This window comes from Strigops habroptila, chromosome 13 (genome assembly GCF_004027225.2).
Source record: "Strigops habroptila isolate Jane chromosome 13, bStrHab1.2.pri, whole genome shotgun sequence".
Classification (NCBI taxonomy): Eukaryota; Metazoa; Chordata; class Aves; order Psittaciformes; family Psittacidae; genus Strigops; species Strigops habroptila.
The window spans coordinates 7,961,030-7,979,238 of NC_044289.2; the positions used below are offsets into that span (position 1 = coordinate 7,961,030).

The window sequence follows — 18,209 nt, forward strand, 5'->3', positions numbered from 1 at the left end:
TCATATGATCTTTTCAGAAAACTTTTTTCCAAGCAACCTATTTTCTTAACTTTATAAACTATTAAACTATTGGATTCTGTGTTTGTTTGATGTTATCTTTTTTTAAATCTGAGTCATAACATTTATGCAGTAATAGCAAAGCCTCCCCGTGAGAAATAGCTACATGTGAATCCAGCCCGGGTTAATTTTGATGGGAAATTGTCACCTATCGATGAAACTGGCCTATTAATTTAGCGGCTTCAGCCACACCAGTGTCTACACCTGAAAGCCACCGGTGTGACTGCCAGTGTTAGTGAGGTGACCAGGGAGGATGCTGCTGTGATTCAGTCTCTCTCCCTCCTCCCCCCAGAGCTGCTGTTTTCAGGTCAAAGCTGAGCTTCTGGCTCTGTTTGAGTAGTCAGGGCATCTTAGGAGACACTTCCTCCTTGCTCTATTTTTAGAGGAAGAACAACTTTATTTCTTAGGGTTGTGATGGTTTAATAAGTACTAGAGTTTTTCCTTTTATTCCAAGAGGATTAGAGTTCACTCAAGCAGTAATCTAATATCTGATTACAGATAACTCGAAAGTGTGACTCAAAATCTTAAGTCTGATTGCCAGAGAAATTTGGAGAAGCCCTACCTCGGATGTATATTCTGTCTTTCTCAATGAAACACTGTGAACAGGAAGTATATTTCTGATTATTACTGGAAACATCCATAGATGAAATTACCAACTGTCTACACACATGCAATGAATTTGCTAACTATGAAATCACCAGTTTGTTACTGAGCTTAGGGTTGCTGTGAATTCAGAAGGCAAAATACACAGCAAACCTTGGTTTAGTCCTCAAACTCTCATTTACATTAAAAATATGCAGGTGCGTGCCTATGGGGAAACATCTTCAGAAGTTGGCAGTTTAGGGCAAATCTGCAATGCAACATGTAATTTATCTTAGTGAGGCTGCGAGATGGCTGGTCGTGTATGTTTAAATCTTGCAACTGTGTGTTCATGCATCCTACACTTCTTCTGCCAGCCATTCTTCCTTACTTTTTAACATGGATATAAGAAAGGCACACGGAAAAAGTGAAGGGAAAGCCCTGCAGTTCCGCCTGTCCCAGCTGCACATGGGCAAACAAGCACTTTTATTTGCCAATACTGCATAGACATCAGGACTATGGGGTTTACAGACATGACCATGCACAGGGCAGGTTAAAAAAATACTTTACCTAAATCTTCCCTCAGAGACATACTAATGCAAGTGACTGGAGTGCTCTGTATACACAGAATTAAGCAGGCTTTGAAAGCGAAAATACCATTTGATGAGCAAGAAATGTACCTGTTATTACAGGTGCTTAATGAACTTTGCCTGTGACTGTAATGGAGATTTGTGTGCACAGTTATTTTTAGAAGCATCAAACTGATGTCACTGTGACCCTGCGTTTACAGGGTTTTATGCTGCTTTCCCAAAGAGCTCACTCATTTCTTCATCTCATAATGGCAAACTATCGGAATAATTTAGAAAATGAGAACAAAGGGTAATTATTCTCTGCTATTGCCAAATCATTCTACACTCTTGCCAAATTGTAGGACTTTTTCTTTTTTGTATTGTTTGAAACAGTATTCGAAAATATTTTTTAATTTGAGGGGGGGAAACAGGAGAAGAGGGGAAAGGGAAAAAGATTTTATTTGTCAGAACAACTGACGTTATCCCTGTAGTGAAAAAGAACAAAACATTGCTGGACACTGGTTATAAAACCTGTATTTTAGTAGATTAATTTGCAGCCATGTAACTATTGTCAGGCTACAAAAAACTGTTGAATAGAATTGGTCTTTTTTTCCCCTAAAAATATCCCCCCAGCCAGCTATTCTTCCGTAACTTCTAATCACTGCGTATAAGTGCTTTGCTGGGAATAGGTTATCTCCGTTTGCAGACTGCAAACTTGTATTTCTGATGATAAATCTGTTGAGACATTGGCTTAGTTATGAGCACAATGCATGGGTAGCTGGATGATATTTCATGTACCATTTTATATCTAAATTCAGACAATATGACTCTTATGTTCCTAATACTGCCAAATCTGAAGATGTTTCCCAAATGTTACTATTATACCTGAAATGAAGTTCAATGAAAAAGTAGGGAAACCCTGAAGCTGAGAACAGTCCTGTCATGAGACAAAGAAATACGTGTACCTCAAGTTATCTTGAGGTATATACTGAGGTCCTGTTACACTTTTGTTTTGAAACAAAATCTTAAAGGCATTATAATCTAATGTCTTATAATTAAAAAAACATATATTTTAAACTTCTCCATTCACTTCTGAACACAACGCACCTTTCTACCAATAATAGTCAGTCAGAGCAGTGGGTATTCACAGCTGGAATTACATAAGATAAGGTGTCCTGTGCGTTACAGCAATCTCTGAGCAGGTACAGCAGTTAATTAGTCCCCCAGTGTGAAGTTTGCAATCAGGTGCTGAAGCAGTTTCAGTTACAGTGTTGTGGTGAATCACTTCCTTCTGATGCTTGTGGTGATCAATCATGTGGGGCCCTCTTCTAGCTTTTCACACTAGCTTTAAGACAAAAGAAACTCACAAAGAAAAACAAAATATTATCCATCTGGGCACCCAGCATGTATCTTGCATCACTTTGATTATTTTCAAACTACCAGGTTATATGAACATTTTACTCTTAAATTTACATATTAGTCTGAAACAGGCTTCATAATGAAATGTTCTAGAAAAGGTGTCAGAGTAAAATACAAAAAATATATATTTGAAATTCTGTGTATTTTTTTTAATTGCTGGCCTTTCTAAGCATTAAATATCTAACCAATATAGCACTCAGGAAAATATCCTGCTTTTCCAGAGGCAGCTTGTAAACTGCATAGCACATAAAACTAAATACTTTCCTTTTTTCCCCTGAAATAAACTGCGATACAGGCCTGTACTTGTATGATCATGCAGGTTTCACTACATACACAAAAAGCACGTATGAAGAATTTTCACCTGCAGCTATTTTGATAGATTGATTTGGATTCAGGAATGCATCCCTATTGGAGCCCACACTTAAGCATGTGGTTAACAACACACTAAGGTAATACTTAAAGTTGGTCACGCACCTAAATGTGGTCTTGAGGAGGGCAGGATTTGAGCATGTGCAAAAGTGATTTCTTGACTTGAGGCCTTTGTCATTGGAACACAAAAATATGCAGAGGGAATGCCAGGCACACACAGCAATTATGACAGCCTAACCTCCTGTCCTCAGTCGTGTTTTAATATATCAAATAATTGTGTGATGATGAAGACCTTCGGCTCTCAGAGGTTTCAGTGGGAATTAAGGATCATTGGAGGTGGCAAAACTAACAGTATTTGCATAAAAATACACATGGGAAAAAAGAGAACATCAACTGTATAATAATATTCCAGGCCTATTTTTAGTGTCTTCTGTATCTTTTTTAGCTGACTGCTATGCTCAGGGTGGATTTTGCTAGAGAAGTAAATGAACATGCATTTCCAAAAAGATACACTTTTTTTTCTTTACCTGACAGTAATAAATCGTGGAAAACAATTTTTAACTTTTCCCCATTGTTTCCTCCATTTCCAAATCTGTACCCTGGGGTCTGGGAAGATTATTAACTGTGGAGATTGCTTGCTTTCCATTGCTACTTATAATTATAAAATGGTTAAATGAATAAAGAATAAGGAACGTGACCTTGTCACCCTAACTCATGAGTGATTGTCAAGTGAGGTATCCCAATAGGTCAAATACTGAAGTCTTCATTCATTTTTTTTCATTTTATCATGAACTAAAAATGGAAATCCTGATCTCCCAAAGACTTCTGTGCATTCATACTTTAAAGCATTAGAAAGAAAAGCCTACACCTTAAATATGTATGTTACAGAAGTAAGACCTAAGGAAATCGAGTCAACCCCATTGACTTCAATAGAGGTTTTTCCATGAAAGATTGCAGCATCAGATTCCTGGGTAATACAAAGGGAGGTTTACAGAAAGCACAGGGGGTGGGGGAGCTGTATTTGAAGATATAATTAAACTTGCAGCAGTAGTTATCAGTGATCACTTCTGATGCAAAAAGCAAACTACATGCCCAGTAAATCTGAAGGTCTCTGTTCTTTTCTCAGTTTAATTTCTAACAATAAGAATCCTTCCTGAAAGCAGGAGGAGGGTAGGTCTGGGGGATGGGTTCATTTGCATTTTCGTAAGAGACGGGGGATATCACTCGGGTAGGGAGAGTACAGAATAGTGATTATGTGGAGACACTGGCACTTGAATGTTATTGCCCCTGCTACAGTATTTTGGATAGCTGGATCAATAGAACATTGGCTGTCCTTGCAAAACACAACAGGTCAATAAATAAATTTGTCAGCATTTTTCTAGCTTGCCACGCTGGGAAATAATTCAGGTTACTAAAGAATTGTCACCTTTGATTTATAAAGCTCATTAAATGTACGTGGTTTGATTTCTCTCAAATCATTTAGCAAGTTAAAAATACAGGGGAAGAAAATTCTACAAGTGAACCAGAGAAACGCAGAACATCTGAATACTCCTCAGCTCATGGAGACATCTGACCTCGATTACTACAACTGCTTTTAACACAGCGCTTCAGTGCTGCTTACCGTTTGTCTATTGACAAGATATGATATTCAAACTAAATCTGCAATAAAGCAGTTTTAAATTAGTGTCTGAGATTCTAGGAATTCATTCCAACTTAAGTCTTGGGGCAACAGATATTTCCCCATGTGTTTTCCTACTTTTGCAGCACTTATTATTTTTTTTTTTTTTTTGCTTTGCATTGTATTATATTAATAATACTTGAGTTTATTCATTTCAGTCAAGGGTAATGCCAGTGTGCAAACCCTTGTATAAACAAATATTTCAGTTCAAGACACTATCCTTATAGCAGACTTTGGAAACATTACACACTATTTTGTCCTGTTGTGTTATAAATGAGTGGCTCTGCAAATTTAAGGAGCAGTTTCAGGGATTTCTTTCTTTTTTTAAATCATGGACTTTTCCTAATCACCTTTGGCTTGTGAACAATGAGAGAGTCCCAGATGAGTCTCTTTGATATTCTGTCTAATTAGGATTTCTTTGTTTCCTTTTTTAGAAGAACTTGGATTAAGGTCGTCTGCATCTGACTGCAGTGGCCCAAACTGTGCTCTCAGTGACACTGTGCAGTCTTTTGCAAGGAAAACAGCCTGGCTGGTACTTCCTGAGTATTGTGGGATGAAAGGGGGTTTGGATAGATTCAATCCTAAGAAACCTATGCAGTGAATGAGGGGAAATGAATCTGAGTTGTTAATGGAAATTTCCCATATTTCCCCTTGGGATTTTGCATTAGGAATGACAGGTATTGTCTCCAAAGCCATGAGTCAATATATTCCTCACAGCCAGCAGTTCCCTAATCCACTCAGCCCTTCCTTGGCTATGAAGAGCTAATCTGGGGTTGATACATTTCTGTCTGGGATTTCCTGGACAGAAACTGGTGCAAAGGCACTGTGTAATGGCATGTAGAATAAACCTGGTATCCGAGAGGCATCAAACTTACTGCATGTGTGTGAATCAACCATACATCGCGTGTTCAATAAATCCAACATTTCCAAGAGAAGCAGTACCAGATCTACACATCCATTACACATATCATGGGAATTTGGGATGTATGAAAATATACCTAACCTTACTGCACAGAAATTCTAATTGCACTGCCCTTTCAGCCAGAAATCCCAGATAATGGGCAAATCCAGCCCTTGGATTTTTCTTGAATAAAAAAAGACAAAAAAACCTTTACTCCATCTTGTTTGTGACAAAAAAGGATGTGCATGCAAATACCTAAGCACAGAGTAGCCCTAGCTAATCTCACTGTATTGCAGTTTCCCATTCTGTTCCTCCTTTGGCTAATTACTGACAAATCCATGGGTTTGGTTCATTAGAAGATGTCATGTGGCTATTGTATGGTATTCGTTAAAGGTGTTTGTTACACACTTTGTTCAGTGGCAGTGTGTCATGCTTGTAGTATCTTGGGGAAAACACTGGGCTTCTACAAGCCTCAGTTTCTCCATCTATAAAATGGGTACGGTGATGCCTTCCACTATGTGTAAAGTACTTGTACCAGTTCGCATCAGCGGTTCTCTTGTTTTTACAGCCATCTATGACTTTTAATTACACTGTGGATGGTTTGTGCTACCTTGCAGATTGTGCCTCTGTAAGTCACTCACTCCTACACAATGCATTTTTCAAAAGCCCCACAAAACTCACGTTACCTTTGACCTCTTCCTGTTTCTAAGATGCAAGACATTAAAGTTGAGGACATTAACATAGTGCACGACCCTCTCTGAGTTAGCTTCAAAAATTTTACAGAGTTATAGCTATTCTTCAAAAAGCCTTTTTCCTCCCTTGAATAATGATCAAGTAGAAACAAAGGCTGCTCAGAGAACAAATTTTTCTTACTGAGAATAATTCAAATCAATGAAAATATTTCTAAAATTAACTAGTAGGTGCATATAGTGACTCTGTTGACTTTATGGAACTGGTTATTATTACATTAAATACAGGGCATACCGTAACTACAAATCTATTATCATTCACCGTGTGGCTTCTTGTTCAAAGCAGTTAATGCAGTTATGAACCTTTACAAGGGATTAGTGACTTTGCTGCCTTAGAAAAGAATTCTTTACCCCTTTATTTTACAAACTGTGATTTTATTTTCAAAGCTGGAACAAAGGAAAGGCTGTACTCTGGCAAGGAGATGCACTGCTTAAGGCTGACAGCTGGAGTACTGTATATAGGATGGCAGTTCTTGATTTGTCAGCATGTTGCTAGGGGTAGGGAAATGGAGAGTATAGTAAAATGCCTATTGAGATATTCCTGTATCTCATGGTACATATGCACACTCTCTTTTTCCCTTGTCTATCTATATTCACTGCAACTTCTAAAATAAAATAAAATATAATCCTCTTGACTCATCTTGCATTTTCTTTCTTCTCTCTGCTTTTGTGCAAAAGGCTAAAAAGTACCCGAATGAAGGGCAGCACTGAAAACAAGTCTATAGAAAAGTTAGAGCGGAGTCCTGGGATGGAGGAAGAGTGCAGCCAGCTCTGCTCCCGGGCAGCGTGAGGGGAGAAGGGGCCAGTCAGCAAGCTGATGTGGCCGGGGGCACAGAAAACCATGTGGTCTCCTGACTTCAAAGACAGTTCTGTACGGGGATCCATAGCAGGATACAGAACTTAGATCCGTTTGGCATTGGTGCGGGTAGAAAATGCAGAGAGTATGCATTCACAGTGAGTTCTTCTGATTCCCCTTGAGTACAGGTAAAAGGAAATGAAAATTTGCCCAATTAGCTGTTTCCATGTACAATTATCTGGTTTGCATACCTGAATTAAAATAATTACATGCCTAAAGCAGCTTCATGCACATTCACAATACTCCATCGAGTTCCTACTTTCTCTTGAAAATCCACCCTTGATGACAATCTCTAAATCAATGTTGGTCTCTATACCCAGCAGAACAGATTATGGAGCTTTTCTTATATTGTATAAAATGATCACATTCATTATTATCTTTCCACATTAGCTAAAGGTGTTTGTCTAAATCTACACATACAACACGAGAGGACACAACATTATCAGTTTACACATTTTTCTAAACCTCTGTGTGCTGCATTAAAAGCTTTAATTCCCCAAGCAGGCTGATAAAGGTATAAAGTCTGAAACAAACTGGTCTGTGCTGTTCCTGCAGCAGAAGCAGGAAGTCTGCAGCAGGAAGCATTTTTTCACTCTCATGGTTTATAGTGTCACCAGAAGTCCTTGATAAAGCTATGGTTGCATCTGTTGGACAAGGATTTTGTCAGCACCAAAAGCTGTTATTAGGAGACCTGGGAGAGAGGTCTGCTTCTTGACAGTATTAATAGCTAGTCACTGCAGTATGCTTCAGACAAACATACTTTTCCTTTAAGTATGCATGTACATGCACTTTCCAATTATTATATGTACTCTATACTGAATGTCCTGCTTTCTTAATCACAAACACAAGCTGCAAACTGTTAATAAAAACTTCATTATTATAAAACTACAATATCCTGTAACTTTGGAAGAATAGTCTCATATTAAGAAAGTCCCATATAAAAATCTTCTATTTAATCTGTGCTGACACCTTCTCAGATGAATAAACTGAAAGGGGTTTACATTTCAAGTCTACTTGTCATTTCATTTCTGGTGGTTTAGTTTTTGCATTTGCTTCCACAGAACAAGTCACCTTCCTCTTTGTCTCATGTCAGTAGTTTAAGCTTAAAATGTCCTCAGCTGCATGTGTTACTGTGAGGCTTCATGGTGTCTTGTTTGAAAACAGGCTTTTATCTGCAGAAAAAATTCCAGTTCTGTTACTTTCTTTTTAAAAAGTCCTCTCAAAAACTTTAATATGAAGTAAATTAAGTAATAACTAATTTCTTTTGAGGGTGGAAAAGAAAGAAGTCATACAGGAAATAATGTAACAATGGCAAAAATGAAGCAAAATCTGATAATTTACTTTGAATAATATCCTGACACAAACAGAGCATAGGGAAGACATTACTCTGTCCCCTTTACAGTACTTCTATTGTAGCAAAACACCAACATCAAATTTTGAATTTCCACATGTGAATGGAAATCCTGCTTGCTGATGGGCAGACTTCAGGGAGCTGCTGTGCCCATACGACAGCCTGCCCATCACTGCAGGCTTAGGCTCCAGAGAATAGTAGGTTTTACAATGAAAACTCCTCTTAAGCATGCTCAAATGCTGCAGTGAAGTCACAGCTGCTGGAAATTACTGTAGCTCCATTCAAGGCAACAGTGATATTGATATGCACCAGCTGAAGCCCACTGCACTGAGCAGACAGACCCTTGTTGGCACCACCAGCAGTGAAGCCCCAGCCCCCCCCATCTAACTGTGCCCCAGCAGGGTATGGAGGCAGGTAGGAAGCACACTAGGTAAGCAGGAGCATTTCCTTACACACATTATAATTTGACAGGTTTTTCTAACACAGGCTAGCTCCTGAGAGTTGGCTGTGCCAGAACATTGGCAGCAGCTTGGCAGAACTCCCCTGGCGGGATTGCTTGGGAGGCTTTGGCGCAAGTCACAATTGTGGAAGCTGTGCAAAGAGGCTGTGCTTTGGGCTTGGTTTCGAAAGTTACTTGAAAGCTTCTTAGATCTGGGAAGTGTGGTTTTTTTTCTTGTTCCCCCTCCCCCTTTCACCCAGAGCATAAATGGCAAATGTTCATCACCTGTTTATCAGAGCACCGACTGCGTCTCAAACAGTTGCAAGGACATTGTTTCTGCAAGAAGAGGGAAGCAGAAAAATGTAAATCAAATAAACATAACAAATGCAAGGGCAGGGATCAGGTTACGAGTCAGTTGTGAAAGGAGAGGGGGAAATCTAATGTGTTTTGAAGTAAAATGATATCTTCTTATGGTGTCGGAACAATAATTCTCAAAATGGGGAAGCACGTTCACTGTGTGTGTAAGGACACGTGAGGTAGTTCTCTCTCTGCTCAGATCAAGGAATACTTGTTCTCATTAACTGGCATTAGAAACCAGTGAGATCTGGCAACATACCATGCCTTTGTCAACTGTCATGCTAATACCTCGGTTTAAACAATTGCTTGTCTTTTTTTATAACCTTTCAAATGCACATTTTTGTCATGCCAGCTCTATGGCATTCTCAATGGTAAGAAGCCTCAGATTTTTCTTCCTGCATTTCTGGTACAAGGCGGAAGTGTTGATGAAGGTACAATAGGAAGAAACAAATAATGATAACAAAGAGCCAAGCTCAGGGAATTCTGTTATCAGACTGGGAAGAAGCAAAAAAAACCCAACGTTGCAACCCTCCAAGAATGGTAATACCACGTCAGGATTGATCGATATTAGCTTTCTATTTATAGAGCATCTTTCATTCTGAGGCTGTGCGGTGTTTATAAATTAATAAACATGTGTGCAAGAATCCCATCATCCATTATTAATGTACCAGCACTTACAGTTTATGAAAATTATTATTTTTAACACTGTGAAAGTTTCGGAAAGAATCACAAAATGACTTTTTGTATCCCTTTCTCTCTGCTTTGTAATTCAGGCAGGAGGAGCATTATAGCTGAGTGTGAGAACATGCTCGAAGGTAAATACTTTTGCAAAAGTATGTCTCAAAAAACTAACTAAACTCACCACGTTGTTCCCAGGGATTACTCCTGGCAGAATCTGGGGTAATCTTACGTAAAAACCTTTACAAAAGTAATACTTCCTTAATTTTGAATTAACATGCAGAGATGTCTTCAGTCTCCCTGCTATCTTAAGGCAGATAATTTTGTTTCCTTGCTGATGGGCCAGTTCTTAGGGATCTGCCTCCACATCACAATTACAAGCAGCAGTAACTGCCACCCTTTAAGGCAGTTTTGGTCTTTGAATACCCCTGGAATATGCCACGGAAAATAAAGGAATTAATCTAAAGATGCCTTCTTCAGTCTGGCAACATCTTGTGAAACTCTTAAGAAGATACTTCTATTATTTTGATGATACACCCTGTTGCAAATATTATTGGTATGCCTGAAATTTTGTTTCAATTTGTTTAAGATCAAAACAAAGAGGAGGCAAACTTCTTTAATGCAAGGCAAAATGGAAAATGACCCCTAAAAGGAGAAGTGGGGTGAAAGGTGACATTTGAATTACACCTACAGCACACTGCATATGAGGCTTGCTGGCTTTTTACAAGAATGTATTACAACTGGACCTGAAAACCACATTAAATGTGGCTGTAAAACTCTTCCAGACTTGTGAGCTCTGCAAGATCTTGACTTTTTGGTGTAGATCAACTTATTTTGTAACAAGAACTCATTAATGCTGTGAAGAAAGTTGTATTAACAAATACAGAATTTAAGCATATCATCATATCAAACCAATATATTTAGGCTTCAATTTTAGAACCAGTTCAGTGTACACCTACCTCTGTATGTGTGAGTAGTCAGTTTGGGGTTGGGCTTTTAATATCAGACTTCTTTTTTTAATTGAAGAATGGTGTCAGGTGCTAATTAGCATGGATGAATATGCTTTTATTTTGCCATATGCAAGCAATGGAAAGAAGTAGTTTCTAAACTAAGAGCAAGAAGACTGGAAGCTCAAACTAATCAAGGAACGGAGACGATTAAGTCACTCTAGATCTGACTCGATATTTAAAGGAAAGGCTGTGTGATACGGGGAAGGACAATTTGGAAAGTTACAAGAAAAGTTGAGGGCCTCTGGAGCAGATAACTGACCCATTCTGGGCAGAGAGTATGACTTCATTATCTTCAGTTTGTTTATCTTCTCAAGCAGCCTTTTTTACATCATTTGTATTTCACTGATGTATTTGCCTCCGTTCACTGCACAGCACAAACGCAGGCATGCTTGAAGATTGTTTCTGTTTTCAGTCCTGAAGAAGGGTTTGAGTCACTGAAAACTCCTCTCTCTTCCAACTACATCTAACAAAAGATACTACTTCTCCACACAAATCTTTATTCTCTATCACTTCAGTAGCAACACTGCTGAGGTTACTGCTATTGTGATACACCTTATCAAACAACTAATGTGTGCTTGAATAAATAACAGTAAGATCACAGAGATCTTTCACCCCATGAGTTACAAGAAAAGAGAACATACACATCATTGTATGGAGTCATTTCGAAAAGGATCCATTTGCAGAACAAAGTACAGGAACAAAACTGCAGCTTGAGCAAAATGAGCTTCAGGAAAGTGATATATTTTCTTTGACAAATCTACATGCTATTGAACAAGCTTCTGTTTACATGTCTTTTCCTACCCTACGTGTACTCTGCTAAGTAAAACGAAAAGACATGTCATGCTTCAAGTCTGTTAAAGTTCATACGCAGCAAAAACAAAATCAAGGTCAGATAGAAAATCTTTAATAGCTCTACTGTCAACGTGCCTTGCAGGACTTGAAATCTATGAGTTTATACAGACAGGATGTATAAAACAGCGTAAGAAAAACCCTGCAATTTCTTTCTCATTATAAAAATAAACTGTTCTACGTTAAATGTGCTGCTTAGAAAGTAACTAAGTCCTCAAATTTTAGCTGAGCATAAAAATACCTACGAATGCATTTTTAAAGAATGCAGCACTTTGGTCTAGAATGCAAGTGGGGGGGGAGAGGAAAAAAAGAGCTGCTGTTGATGAGAGGGAGCTTGGTAACTGAATATGGGTTGAGGAGATAGTTACTAATGCAACAGGCAGGCACATTCTTGGGGGGGAGGGCGCGGGGAGCCTTCTGCATGGTTACTGCACAAAGTCGCTTCATGGATTATCTGATGTTGCAAGAACCTGATTGCTGGCAGCTTTCTCATCACCGTCTCATCTGTGTCTTCATTTAGTAAATCTAATCATGTGAGCATGTTAGTCAAATCTGAGACCGTGTCTAACTACCAGAGTGCCTCTGCAGCAGGCGTTTCCTGTAAACATACTACTGCCTGTGCTTCTGCAGAGGCAAAAACAGGAGAATCATCTGACACGACAGGATTTTCTTTTACTTGTTGCTGAAATAATGCTGAAAGACGTAATTTGTGCAAAGGGGAAATTCAAAAAAACCAAGCCACAAAACACTGATAAAGCTTTCTCATAAGAGGCTCTGTTTATTTTCTAGTCTCAGTCTCATCTGAACATTGCACAAACACTTTATGAAAAATTCTGTAAGCAAAGAAGCAAAATGACCCTGATTTTACAAATAGAAATTGTTGTGCACTGATGAAGACTGTAGAATTTTTGTATTACAACTTTGTATTACAATATTTTGGCCCCAATGCCCAAAGTAATTTTAAAAGTACTTCTAAAGTTTGTTCTCTAACTCTGAGCCATTAGGTTACACTCTGATCGCGGCTTCAAGCTTATCTCCTGAAAAGCTAGAACAGTGCGTATTGACTTTATTTATCTATTCATGCCAGCGAACAGAGAATTTCATGTAATGACTTGACGGCTGGAGCAGGGGCTTAAAAAAAGCCCCAACTGCCAAACTTTGTGAGCCCTGTGTGAAGACTTGCCCAAGATCACACAGGAAGTCTGTGGCAGAGCTGGGACTGAGCCCAGATCCCCTAAATCCCATTTGTGCCTTAACCACACGACGGGCCAGATTTAATAGCTGTCTAAATATGAATCTAAAATGAGAGTCCCTGTGCAAAAGAATGAAACTTGGCTGATCTCCTGCTGCCAGGTATAGACTGGGTATTTTGCTACTCAGGTCAGTTTTTTTGGGACAAACATCCACAGTAAGCCTTGAAAGACTTTAAATTTAGGTAAAGGCTTCCTGTTGCCTGATCAGCTCTGTTTTCAATCTCTCCAACAGCGAGGGTTTTCTCGTGCAGTATGCAGAAGAGCAGGACTTGAGCCGGTTTGCAAGACTGTTAGCATGAAGTTTTACATAATGTAAATGTACTTAATGTTATTTAAAAGAACTAATAAATTTAAGTACATTAGGAGTTTGGAGACTTAAAGGAAACTTTTCAGCTTTCAGCAATATTATTTTATTTTTTCCTGTTGTTATGGAGGAGATTATCACAATTTTGGGCATGCTGCCTGGTTCCAAAGTCTAGTTTGGGGCTCGGTTTAATATTGCAAGACTGTGTAGTAACATATAGTACAGAACAGTAAACACAGGTCTGTCAGTGCATTTGTTGTAGAAGTTTTTACTTCATACATAATACATTGATTGCTGAAGCTTCTCCAGAAAGGCAGCAAATGTCCCCAACACAAGGCAAAACAGAGGGAGAAGAAAAGATTTATTTTTACAAGTTGGCCCTTGCCTCGTATCAAACATTTCCAGCGCCATAAGCATAAATCACAGAGGTCACTGTGGCTAATCTGTGAAAATAAATTGGATGTTTTCATTTCACTCATGTAATGTGATATTATATGATGCACTTTGAGGAAAAAAAGGAAAAAAGAAGAAAAATTTTAAGATATTCTGAGCTTCTCATTTTTTCCTGAAACAGTCTTTTTATTTTCTTATGTTTTCCACAGAGGTACTATATCTCACTGGATAAAAAACATATGGCTTCTGTGTTCTCTGTTAAATCATGTTTATAGTCATCCCGGTTCCTGGCTCCAGAGAAACACTCCTTGTGATCAAGAAGGTCAGTGTATTTCACCTGAAAAAGTAAAATCTTTAAAAAAGGAAAAAAAATTAAAGGGGGAGGGGGAGTAATGGCTTTTGCTATGTCATGAGAGCAAGAAATACTGCAAAACCTGACTGCAAAGTCTTTCAGGAGACACAGAGTGAAAACACAAGTTTAATATTTTTAAAAGTTTGTGGGCACTGAACCTGCTTGTAACTCTTCAATATAAGGATTTTCAAATCGCTGAAATAAGAAACCAACAAAACCCCTAGTTTTTTAACAGTCCTGATTGTTAAGAGATTCACATGACGCCCGACACTGGGTGTAGCAGAACTGGTAACTCCCACGCCCATTTCCAGTGAAGTTCTGCTTTGTTCTTCTTGCCATGCTGCCAGTTGTAGATAATCGATACTTCAACTTACATAGCGAGTCCCACTGAAGTGTACTGGCCTGCTCCTGTGCTTAAACTTGGGAGTGTTTGTGGGATCAGGTTTGGTCACATAGTACAAATTACAGCAAGTACAAATGTGCAGCAAGTTACAAAGAAATGTGAAGCTCTTGCACTGCAGTGGAATATTTTGCATGCATGTGTAAACACCTCGCTTGGACACACCATACTGCAAAAAAAATCACACTTATAAAAACAACTGAAATTGCTGATCGTGCAAGAAGCCCAATGCCAGTTCCGTTCTGTATCAATTTAAACCTCTTGGACCATTTAGGGCAGTGGGAGGACCAAGACCTAACGCCTGAAAACCTGTGAAGAAGCAGAATAAGGCAAAAACCTGTGCTCTTGGGTTACACAGAGGTTTTGTAACATTCAGGAGAACATTTTGAGAAAACTTTAAAACAAACCCCACATACTTTTAGTTGCCATTATTTTAGAAATGTCCTCCATTCAGGATGATTTTTATACTGAAGCAAATAAGCCACTGGGTGTAGTCTAGATCTACTGATGTAAACTGAACTGACTTTAACAGGTCTCTGTGTGTCTTTGGGGGAAAAACAAGAAGAGAGACCACATGGAACCTCACCTCTTTCTTAACCCATTTACTTGAAGAAGGTGCTAACCTCACAGTCTAGCAGAGATTAAGCACTTTGCTAACAGTATCACAGACTGCATTTAACTCCTAAAAAGCTCCTCAGTTCCAAGTGGAATACTTGAAAAAAAAAAAAAAATAAGTCTTTGTCTGCTGTTTAATTCCACTTTGGCGTCCATACCTCTGGAGAAGCAGCAGTGCTATGCCAGACAGAACAGCTGAGCGCTTACGACTGTCGAAAGAAATGCAAAATACATGAATCCTTGGCCTTTCGGGCCATGTCTGCAGCAAATGGCCGGGTTTCCATGTTGTTTCCTCTGCCCACGAGGCAGCAGCCCCTGTGCGGGGCCCACTCACTGCACGGCAGGCCCTCGGTCTCCTCAAGGTAAGGCAGCGATGGCCATCTCAGCCCTCAACGACCCGCCATAGGAACCCGATGGACAACACTTAGGACGTGCATCGCTTTTATTTACATTTGCAAAGCGCAGCCCAGGCCCGTAATGGCCCCTGTCAGGTGTACACTTATGTCAGGCGATATAAGGCTTTATGTAACCGCCCTCCGCCGCGTTTTGTCATTCAGGGCGATGCCACCGCCGCGTCCCCCTGCATCACAACACACAAAGGCCGGCCGGGCCCCGACCTGCCGCCGTTACGGGGCCGCGCAACGCGCCGCCGGTTCTCGAGCTTCCCCCTCGCCCCGCGGCGGCACAAAGGGCACAGCCACTCGCGGTGGTGCCATCCCCACCAGCAGGCCCGACCTAAGGCACCACCGCCCGCGCCCCTTGACGCGAGGGCCAGGCCTCGCCGCCGCCGCACCCCCGCCTCACGGGCCGCCCGCCCCGCCGGTGGACGGGGCGTGGCCTGCGTCAAACAGAGGCGTGGCCTGCGCGGCGGGGCGGGGCCAAGCGGCGGGGGCTGCCCCAGCAACAGCTGCCGCGGGAGCGGTTTACAAACAGTGCCCCGAGCGCCAGCGCCGCCGAGTCCGGGCTCCGGCGGCACCGCGGGCGGCCGCCCCCGCTCCCCTCCGCCCTCCGCCCCCACCTCAGGATGCCGGCCGGGGGAGGCGGCCCGGGCACAGGTGAGGGAGGGCTGGGGGTCAACTTCCAGGGGGCTCCGGCCCCTCTGCCCTCCTCCTGCTCCCCCCCCACCCCACCCTCACGGCGGCACCTGAGGGAGGCGCAGCCCCTTCCCCTCGGGGCGGTCTCTGCCGTGAGGGGCTGGTTGTGTGACTGACCGCGGCGGGGTGGGGGGGCGCAGCTGCCTTCCGGGACATGTTGAGGGGATCTGGGGGTATACAGTCCCCCCTCCTTGTGAGGAAGAAGGAGGGGGGGGACGGGACTCAACACCTCAGCCCCCGCCCCCAGGAGCAAGCGGGGCCGCCCATCCCCGTGCTGTCCCGGCGCCTGGGAGGCTGGCGAGGCGCACTGACCGCCCCTGGGGGACAGGAGGAAGAGGAAGGGCAGGTGTGTGGGGGGACGCGGCTCCCTGGGTGGGGGTAGGAAGGGCCGGGGAGGGGGGGGGGCCAGGTGTGCGGCAGCCGGCCCAGCTCGGGGCGCGCCAACCACCGTCCCCCCGCGGCCGGGCAGCAGGTAACGAGACCCCCTCCTCGGGCAGTGGGAGGTGGCGGGCGCGGAGGGAGAAACCCTCCCTCCCTCCTGCACTCCCAGCCCCAAACTTCCCGCTGTCCCCGGGATCGCGTCCCCTTCCCGGGCTCCCCCCACACAAGTAGGTGACTGAAACTTCCCTCCTATACCTGGGTGTTTGCTTTTCAATACTCCAGACGTCGAGCCTGGGTTTTGGGGGTACTTTTCTGCCGGGTGGTGAGGGGGGGTGGAGCGGGAAGAGACTTATTTCTTTGTGAGTCAAAGATGTTCCTGGAAGAAGGATTTGTAGTAAGTGGCTCATGGGGCGGAGGAGCGGGGGGCTTGTTAATGAAAAGTTTATTGATCCGTTTTGCCAGTTTTTGTTTCGTTTACCTTTGTCTTCTAAAGACTAAACCCTTCCTGATAATTTCTTTGGCATCGTGTTCTTTTTTTTTTCTTTTTTTTTTTTTTTTAAAGGGGAATAGGAAGTTTAGAAAATAAATAATTAAGTCTCAACTGACTTCTTAAGCAACAAAAGAGGTTGCCAAGCGAGGACAATCAAATTCTAGAATATCTAGAGATTGGATTTCATTCCTTTTCCGTGATACCCACTGGACTTTCTGTTTCTGGGTGTGCGTGTGGGTTTTTTGTTTGTTTGTTTGTTTCCCACACAGAAAACCTGCAGCCAAAGTAAGGTCTGTGTGTGCTCTAATGAGCCATCCCATAAAATGTGCTGTGTGACTCCCAGTAAGTATTTGAATTGAAGTGTAATAGTTTTGAAGTGGTGGTGAACAAAAATCTTTATGTTGGGTTATTGATCTGCTGATGAAAGGCGTTTGAATTTGAAAAGGGTTTAGTTTAGGGGTTTTGTGTGTTTAAAGGTTTTTTAAGGCAACATTTTTTTTTTTTTTCCATTTCTGAAATGACCTTGAGAGCTTTAAAACTACATCAGTTTCTACCAGTGGGTTTGAGGGGGAGGCAGTAGCAGAAGGATCTAGTGAAAATCGAAAATAGAAATGGGAACTGAAGTAGATGCAGTGAAATATTTTCTTATAGAAGTATGAGAAAAGGGAAGTTTTTGTAAGAATGTGTGAAAAAGAAGAGAGGGAAATAACGCAGTTTCAGATGCAAGGAGAGAGAGGGAGCATATCATTCTTCACATTTTATTAGGCCCTGAAATGCAGGAGTGATATGATCTGGAAGACACAGAAATAAAACGCCTAACTACAAGTTGAATAGCAGGCATTGACTTGCTGACCAGTGCTTACATGGTTGGTGGGGGCTGGTTTTGTGTCTGCAAAGGTATCAGAGCACAGTGCTATGACAATGGCTTGCAAATGCTTTAACGCCATGTTTTATTGCTCTTAGGAGCTCTTATTAACTGTAGGTTTGGGAATACGACTAATACTTTAATTTGTGATGTCCACACTAAGGTTTGAGCGTTTCCTTGGATAATATAAAAGGACAGTTT

General features: G+C 41.4%; 1 protein-coding gene across 8 annotated transcripts in view; it reads left to right on the forward strand.

Annotated features, from left to right (window-relative positions):
- The first annotated feature begins 16,042 nt into the window (after positions 1-16,042).
- The window catches only part of ZNF217 (zinc finger protein 217), a 28,792-nt gene continuing 26,625 nt past the window's right edge, over positions 16,043-18,209 (forward strand). Inside the window, exon 1 of one of the 8 annotated variants that reach the window (XM_030503168.1) lies at positions 16,043-16,233. The gene's annotated coding sequence lies outside the window, so the exon portion shown is untranslated. The other 7 variants (XM_030503166.1, XM_030503163.1, XM_030503165.1 and 4 more) reach the window with 7 other exon arrangements.